General features: G+C 39.1%; 1 non-coding gene across 1 annotated transcript; it reads right to left on the bottom strand.

Moving 5' to 3' along the window:
* Positions 1–1,524: 1,524 nt before the first annotated feature.
* LOC127125133 (small nucleolar RNA R71) lies at positions 1,525–1,631 on the bottom strand. Its single transcript, XR_007804592.1, has one exon. It is a non-coding gene; the product is annotated as a small nucleolar RNA R71 (small nucleolar RNA).
* Positions 1,632–9,013: the final 7,382 nt, after the last annotated feature.

The following is a 9,013-nucleotide window of genomic DNA, read 5'->3' as shown; positions in this document are numbered from 1 at the left end:
TTGTATTTAAGCATAATTATTGTTTAGGCATGTTTAGCATGTCCGGCTAATTAGTTTAGATATCGGTATGTAAAGTAAGCGGAATAAAGGAATCGAAACTGAGTTGGTTTAAATTCATTTAAAAATATAGTCACTCTTTTTATGGTCTCAATTTACAGAGTTAATACCAAAGTTTTTGTACGAAAGTAAAAGACATAAAGAAGTTAAAATCAATAGAACGACGGTTAGAGCTTTTAACTGGACAGTGTAAATTGGACATTAACTTTAAATCAGGGCGAAAGCAATTTTTAGAGATAATTAAATTCTAATCATTTTCAAAAACTATTTTTAAAGGTTAAATGTGAGGACGAGAGTTAAGCATTTAAGTTTAATCATATAATCTAAGTCAACATAGCGAGAGTTTGAGACGAGGGTGTTTAAACGGTTAGTATTTTCTTAAAAAGAGTTTCTAAAGATTCTATTGTTTTCAAAAAGTGATTTTAGATTTAACTAAATAGTGAGAGCGTACGTTAATATGAAGTCATAGTCTGATTCAACAGAGCAAGAGTTTGAGAAAAGACTTTTAATCAATAGTGTCTACTGAAAAGACTTATTTTAAAACTAAGAAACCAACGAAGATTTGATTCCCTAATTATGACGAACTACGTACCGATATCCGTGTTATTTGATATTAAATCTAGATACCATTTTAGTTTTACTTTTCCCCCTAATCATCAAAGTATCACCCGCCTTAGCATTACGAAGTAACCTTAGAAAAACGGTATATCGATTCATTAAGTCCCTGTGGGATCGATATCTTTTAAAACTACGCGATTAGACTGTGCACTTGCAGTTAATACCCCAATAGACTCATAAAGTCGCGATCAAGTTTTTGGCGCCGTTGTCGGGGACTTTTATTTAGTCGATATCGTAACTCTTCTGTTACGCTGTAGAGACTAAGGCTTTTTTATTTTATTTTTCCCTTGTCTTTCGTTGATTTGTATGCCACACACTCGCTCACAAGGCGAACCGTACTACTTACGAATCAACGACGTTGAACGATATCTCCGAGTCTTACGACGAATTCGGGAGTATCGGGCTGCAAACAATCTTCCTCCAATCGAAATTCCTGATCTCAAAAATCTCCTTCCTTCGTCGATACCCGAGATGGCAGAACCACCTCGTGCTCTTCGAGATTACGCCGCTCCATCGCAAGATGAGCCGCATTCGAGTATTGCTCCACCCGCAATCGAAGCAAACAACTTCGAACTTAAACCTTCGCTGCTGCAGGCAGTGCAACATAATCAATTCTCTGGAAATCCTACCGAGGATCCAAACCTTCATTTATCCGTATTTGTCCAATACGCTGATACTGTTAAAGCTAATGGTGTCACTTCAGAGGCAATTTGACTTCGTCTCTTTCCTTTCTCGTTAAGAGATAAAGCTAGAAGATGGCTTCAGTCTCTTCCTTCCAACTCAGTCACCACATGGAATGAGTTGAAGAAAGTCTTTCTTGCCCGATATTTTCCTCCAAGAAAAACAGCTATGTTAAGAGCCCAGATAAATGGATTTAAACAGAAAGATAACGAGTCTCTTTTCGAAGCATGGGAAAGATACAAAGACATGATGAGACTTTGTCCACACCATGGTTTAGAGGACTGGTTAGTAATTCATACCTTCTATAATGGTCTTTTGTACAACACAAGGTTAACAATAGACGCCGCCGCCGCAGGTGGCGCGCTTATGGATAAACCTTACGCTGATGCTTATCAACTTATCGAGAGCATGGCCCAAAATCATTATCAGTGGGGAAGCGACCGAACAATGGTAGAAAAACCTCAAACAAAAAGTGGCATGTACGAGATAAGTAGCCTTGATCATGTTAATGCAAAAGTGGATGCTCTTGCCCAGAAAATTGAAAGTTTAAATGTATCACCTCCAGCCACCGTGGTTGCAGTAACTCAAAATTGCGAATTCTGTGGAATTCAAGGTCACACTCCTACAAATTGTCAACTCCTAACAGGAATCCAAGCAGAGCAAGTGAACTACGCTCAAGGAAATCCCTACTCGCATACCTATAACTCAAACTGGAAGAACCATCCTAATTTTTCATATAAAAGTAATAATGCCTTATACGCACCAGGTCAAGCTCCCAGTCAAGCCCCAGCTATACCTCCTGGATATCAAAAGCCGACCCCATCTACACCTAACAATAACGTTCCTAGGAAATCCAATTTGGAAATCATGATGGAGAACTTCATTGCTTCTCAACAGCAAACCAATAAAGAGTTCTTAAACCAGAATGTACACACTAACGAACAGATTAAACAACTAGCAAGTAAAGTAGATGCCCTGGCTACCCATAACAAAATGCTGGAGACACAAATCTCGCAAGTAGCTCAACAACAAGCGCCTACTGCTGCCCCAACTGGTATATTTCCTGGACAGCCCCAACCTAACCCAAAAAGCCACGCTCATGCAATTATATTAAGAAGTGGAACAGAGGTAGAAGGACCGTCTGACCCAAGGATTGAAAATCAAAACTCTAAAAAGTCAACTGAGGAAGAAAGTAAACCTAAGGAAAAGGAAGAATGTAATAAGGAAACCGTAGAAAAGAAAGAACCTTATGTACCTCCGCCACCTTACAAACCACCTATCCCTTATCCTCAAAGGCAAATTAAAACCAAAGACGCGGGCCAATTTAAAAAATTTGTTGACCTACTGAAACAATTAAACGTCACAATTCCTTTTACAGAAGCTATTACACAGATGCCCTCATATGCTAAGTTCTTAAAAGAAATTTTATCTAATAAAAGGAAACTTGAGGATAGCGAAACCGTTACACTCACTGCTGAGTGTAGCGCAATAATCCAAAATATGCCTCCTAAACTTAAAGATCCTGGTAGTTTTTCTATACCCTGTCACATAGGAAAATTTGTCATAGACAAAGCTTTATGCGATTTAGGAGCCGGTATCAGTGTTATGCCATTGTCCATATGCAAGAGACTTGAAATGGGAGAATTAAGACCAACTAAAATGTCTGTACAATTAGCAGATCGTTCCGTTAGATATCCCATAGGAATTCTTGAAAACGTTCCCGTGCGCATAGGTCAATTCTACATTCCCACCGATTTTATAAATATTGACATAAGAGAAGATGAAGTTACCCCCATTATATTGGGAAGACCATTCTTAGCAACCGCTGGCGCTATCATAGACGTAAAACGAGGACGACTCACTTTAGAAGTAGGAGAAGAGAAAAATGAGTTTATTCTTTCCAAATTTTTGAAAGCACCTGCAATACATGTTACTTCATGGATATCATCGATGAATGCATAAAAGAAACAGAACTAGAAAATGACGAATTGTCTGACTATCGTGTAGAAGACAGACTTAACCAATGTTTAGCAATAACATCGGACCCTACACAATGCCTTAAGAAACCAACCCTCGACCTGAAAACACTTCCCAAAAATCTGAGATATGAATTTCTAGACTTAGAACTTGAACGACCAGTAATAGTCAATGCAGACCTAGGAAAACTCGAAACAGAAAAACTCCTACATATCTTAAGAAAATATCCAACCGCACTAGGATACAACATCACCGATCTTAAAGGGATAAGTCCTTCTATTTGTATGCACCGCATCATGCTAGAAGAAGACTGTAAAACTTCTAGGGAACATCAGAGGAGACTAAACCCGATCCTGAGTGAGGTAGTGAAGAAGGAAGTAATGAAGTTATTAGAGGCAGGTATCATATATCCTATATCCGATAGCAAATGGGTTAGCCCTGTACACGTAGTACCAAAGAAAGGGGGTATAACCATGATCGAAAATGAAAAAGGAGAAACTATAACCAAACGAATCGAATCGGGATGGAGAATGTGCATTGACTATAGGAAGCTAAACAAAGCAACCCGAAAAGACCATTTTCCTTTACCATTCATAGACCAGATGTTAGAACGATTAGCCAAGCATTCTCATTTCTGCTATCTGGATGGTTACTCAGGCTTCTTTCAAATACCAATTCATCCTGATGACCAAGAAAAGACAACGTTCACATGTCCTTTTGGTACCTTCGCTTATCGACGAATGCCGTTTGGCTTGTGCAATGCTCCTGCAACCTTCCAAAGGTGCATGATGGCCATATTCGCCGATTTTCTCGAAAACATCATGGAAGTCTTTATGGATGACTTCTCCGTATGCGGACAAAGTTTCGAAGAATGTCTTGAAAACCTAGAAAGAGTTCTAGAACGATGTGTAAAAGTAAACCTAGTACTTAATTGGGAAAAATGTCACTTTATGGTACAAGAAGGAATTGTTTTAGGACACATCATATCAAATAGAGGAATTGAAGTAGACAAAGCCAAAATAGAAATAATCGAAAACCTTCAACCTCCGAAAACTGTGAGAGAAGTACAAAGCTTCTTAGGACATGCCGGTTTTTACCGACGATTCATTAAAGATTTTTCTAAAATAACTAAACCTTTAACCGGATTATTAATGAAAGACGCTGAATTCATCTTCGACGATAAATGTTTAGAAGCATTTCAAACACTTAAACAAGCATTGATCTCCGCGCCCATAATGCAGACTCCGGATTGGAATGAACCTTTCGAAATAATGTGTGACGCAAGTGACTACGCCGTAGGCGCTGTTTTAGGACAACGAAAAGATAAAAACTTCACGTCATATATTATGCAAGTAGAACTCTAGATGAAGCACAAATGAATTACGCCACGACCGAGAAGGAACTTTTAGCAGTAGTATTTGCACTAGATAAATTTCGTTCCTACTTGGTCGGAGCTAAAATAATCGTTTACACTGATCACGCTGCCATTAAGTACCTCTTAACAAAGAAGGACGCTAAACCTAGACTCCTAAGGTGGATCTTGGTGCTACAAGAATTCGATTTGGAAATCAAAGATAAAAAAGAAACTGAAAACGTAGTAGCAGATCACCTTTCTAGACTTGAAAACCTGGAACCGGAAAGAACATCGATCAATGATGATTTCTCGTACGATAAACTCATAGCTAATTTGGAAGAAAATAGAGCTGATGAACAGGTAGAAACCACCTTGGCTATATGCGTTACACCATGGTACGCCGATTTTGTCAATTATTTAGCCGCCGGAGTAGTTCCACTTGATTTATCCTACCAACAAAAGAAACGATTCTTCCATGACATAAAACAGTATTACTGGGACGACCCTTTACTTTTCAAAAGAGGCCCCGATGGTATTTTTCGTTGCTGTATACCTGAAGAAGAGGTGGAAAGTATAGTCCAACACTGTCATTCCGCTCCTTATGGTGGACACGCAAGTACATCCAAGACCTGCTCTAAAATCCTACAAGTCGGTCTTTATTGGCCGAACATATGGAAGGATGTGCATGCCGCTGTCAAGAAATGCGATAGGTGTCAACGCACAGGAAATATATCTAGACGTGACGAGATGCCACAAAAAGGCATTTTGGAAGTAGAAATTTTCGATGTGTGGGGAATAGATTTCATGGGACCTTTTCCACCTTCTTTCGGTAACAAGTACATACTCGTAGCGGTTGACTACGTATCAAAATGGATTGAGGCTATAGCTTCTCCAACAAACGACACACGAGTAGTAATTAAACTCTTTAAGAATATAATCTTTCCAAGATTTGGTGTCCCAAGAATAGTAGTCAGTGACGGTGGATCACATTTCATATCTAGGACACTTGAAAAATTATTGTTTAAGTATGGTGTAAAACATCGAGTAGCAACACCTTACCATCCGCAAACTAGTGGACAAATGGAAGTGTCTAATAGAGAAATCAAACAAATATTGGAAAAAACAGTCGCTACATCGAGGAAAGACTGGTCATCAAAATTACCCGAAGCTTTATGGGCATACCGAACCGCTTACAAAACTCCCATAGGAACAACCCCGTTTAAGCTTATTTATGGTAAATCTTGCCACCTCCCAGTGGAGTTAGAACATAAGGCATATTGGGCTATTAAAAACTTAAATTTAAACTATAAGGCCGTCGGTGAAAGGCGAATTCTTGATATAAACGAATTAGAGGAACTTAGACAAGATGCATACGAAAATGCCAGAATCTACAAGGAAAGAACGAAAAAATGGCATGATAAACGTATATCAAGAAAAACTTTCAAACATGGCAATTTAGTCCTTTTGTTCAACTCTAGACTTAAGTTATTCCCAGGAAAACTACGCTCTAGGTGGTCAGGCCCTTTCCAAGTCACTAATGTCTTTCCTAGTGGGGCTGTAGAAATTAAAGGAAAATCTATTGAAGCATTTATCGTAAACGGGCAGCGTCTGAAACATTATCACTATGATGAAAACAATGAAGACTCGCAAGTCCTGCACTTAGACGTATTGTCTCCAAAATTAATAAATTAACATTTAATAGTTTTATGTCGAGCTTGCGACATTAAACAAAACGCTTCGTGGGAGACAACCCACAAACTTTTATTTCTCTTTGATTATTCTTTTAATTTTATTCAGTATTCATTCTTCTTATTCTTTATTTTATTTTATTTTTCTTCTTTTCTTCTTTCGGCATCTGGCTAAATCCTGACTAAATTCTTGCTTTTCTTTTCTCTAGTTAACACTAACCTGATGGGACATATTGATCGTATGGGTATCAAATTCCGAGGGAAAGCTCAGAGACAAAAATTTGAAGAACTAGCTGAGAGAGAGATACACCCAAGCTTTTACGCTGATGATTGGGCAATGACCGTTCTTGGACTAAGAGAGAGTGTCCTTTATATGCTAAGTCAAATAGGGTGGGAAACCACTCCTATTCAAAGACAATTTGTTACTTACCGGAGGCTAACTCTAGAAATCCTTAGCTCCCTGATCTATTTACCAAACCATGGAAAAGGAATAAACCGAGGTTTCATTCAGTTCAGGGTGTTCAATATGGAGTATCAGTTTAACATTCAAGAATTCACTAACCTTTTAGGGTTCCCTACTTCTTTTGATACATTCACCATGAGCCAAGAAGACCTTTTTGAATATAGAGAGCTTGAGCATTTTTGGGGAAGTTTGACGGGAAATGACGACCCTGAGGAACATGAGTTTCTTTCTGGAAACATACATAACCCAGCTTTTCGTTATTTCCACAAGATCCTAGCACACACTCTTTTTGGGAAGAAATCAAACATTACCACAGTATCACGTGATGAACTCTTCATAATATTTTGTGCTTCCCAGAACCGTCCAGTGAATGGTGCCACTTATATGTTGGCAAGTTTTGACCTCCTTATTCAAGATGACCGTTGCTCCCCTTCTTTTCATTTTTTCCATTCAACTCACCCTTTACTTCATTCCACTCACATCCATCCACATTTATTTTCCCCTCACCCACTCCTCTTCCCAATTCCAAAACTTTTCCTATAAATACCTACACTCTATTTCTTCCTACACCACATCATTCCAACAAACCACTGCTACACAAATATATTTCATTATCTTCTCCTTCTTTCAACCTACCTATCAATATGGCGGAGAACCAACAATTCGGAAATATTATCTTCCGATCTGAAGATGATAACTATCAACGGGAGCAGTTCGTTCGGTTCCAACAACACGGTGTCGTCTCTACCAGGTATCCTGATTTAAATTGGCTACAAGAATTAGGATTACTTCAAGGTGTGCAATGGCTACTTAGGCTTTCTGATTTAACCTTTCTTTGCACACAAAATCACCCTGCATACCCATCACTCACCTTAGAATTTTTAAGTTCTTATTCCTACACCACTCCAACCGGTGAAGACGAGTACTTAACCGGTACCGCAAATTTCCGCATGTTCAACACCGAGTTCTCACTATCCCAGGACCAGTTGAGTGCCATGCTACACTTCCCTGTAGGAGACCAAGTCCACCCAAGAATCCCTCCGAACTCATAGTGGCACATAAACGCATTCGACCTCTTTGGAAAAATATCCGGTGTGGAAACCACTAATTGGGATGCACTACTTACTTCGCACATACATAACCCCACTATCCGGTATTTTATCTGTATTCTGCAAAAACACCATTTTTGGAAGACCCAACAACAACAAAGTCAACGCGAAGGAATTATTCTTCCTCCATTGCATCTTTGAGATAGGTACAAAGGTAAACTCCGCCTCTTTCTTACTTCATCATATTCGTACCCTTTGTGCTCGAGGCCGTCAACCTTTTGTGATTAGAGGATTAATAACCACCATCGCACTCGGTTTAAATCTAGGGGATCGACTGCAAAATTTGCAATCTTTGCCACCCCTTTTTATGGATATAAGCTATTGTCGTTCCAGTCGCCTAATCAAAAACAGGGTAGGCGGGAAGTATTATCTGATGGTGAATAACCAAGAGGTCCCAAGCGTTGTTTTGCCCAACATTGCTCTCACAGATGTCACCAACCCCAACCGATTCATCTACGATCTGAATGCTCCCGAACCCACCGAACCTACACAAGCAAACCCGCCCCAAGACGAGTTTGATGAAATGGAGCAGGGTGATCAAGGTCCTGAACAACAGTCAGCCCCACATAATCCTTCCGATAATGTGGCTGGTCCATCCTCCCGACGTCGTCGAAGAAGAAGGCCTGCAACAAACGATGACATCATGGTTGCTATTGAACATCAAGCCCAACGGCTTAATGCTATGCATGCGCAGAATAACAAAGTAATGCAACTGATGCAACAACAACAAGCAGAGAGGAATGCAAGAACCGACCAGCGGTTCACTGACTTGCTTAACAGGTTTGATAACTTGGAAGTACGTCAACGATCACCGGGTCCGAGAACAAGAGGACGCAGGCATAATTGAGTTTGGGTTCCTTTTTCTTTTCCTTTTCTTTCGTTTTTTGAAACATTGGGGACAATGTTTCATTTAAGTGTAGGGGGAAAACTTTGTTTCAGTTATATTTATTTTCCTTTCAATATTTCCCTTTCAAGTATGTTATTTCCCTTTCATATAAAAATAAATATATATATATATATATATATATATATATATATATATATATATATAATTTATTTTAAGTCA

The sequence above is a fragment of the Lathyrus oleraceus genome, chromosome 2 (assembly GCF_024323335.1).
Source record: "Lathyrus oleraceus cultivar Zhongwan6 chromosome 2, CAAS_Psat_ZW6_1.0, whole genome shotgun sequence".
NCBI lineage: Eukaryota > Viridiplantae > Streptophyta > Magnoliopsida > Fabales > Fabaceae > Lathyrus > Lathyrus oleraceus.
Note: the sequence above shows the minus strand (reverse complement) of the source record. Positions and strands in the feature narration are given on the sequence as shown.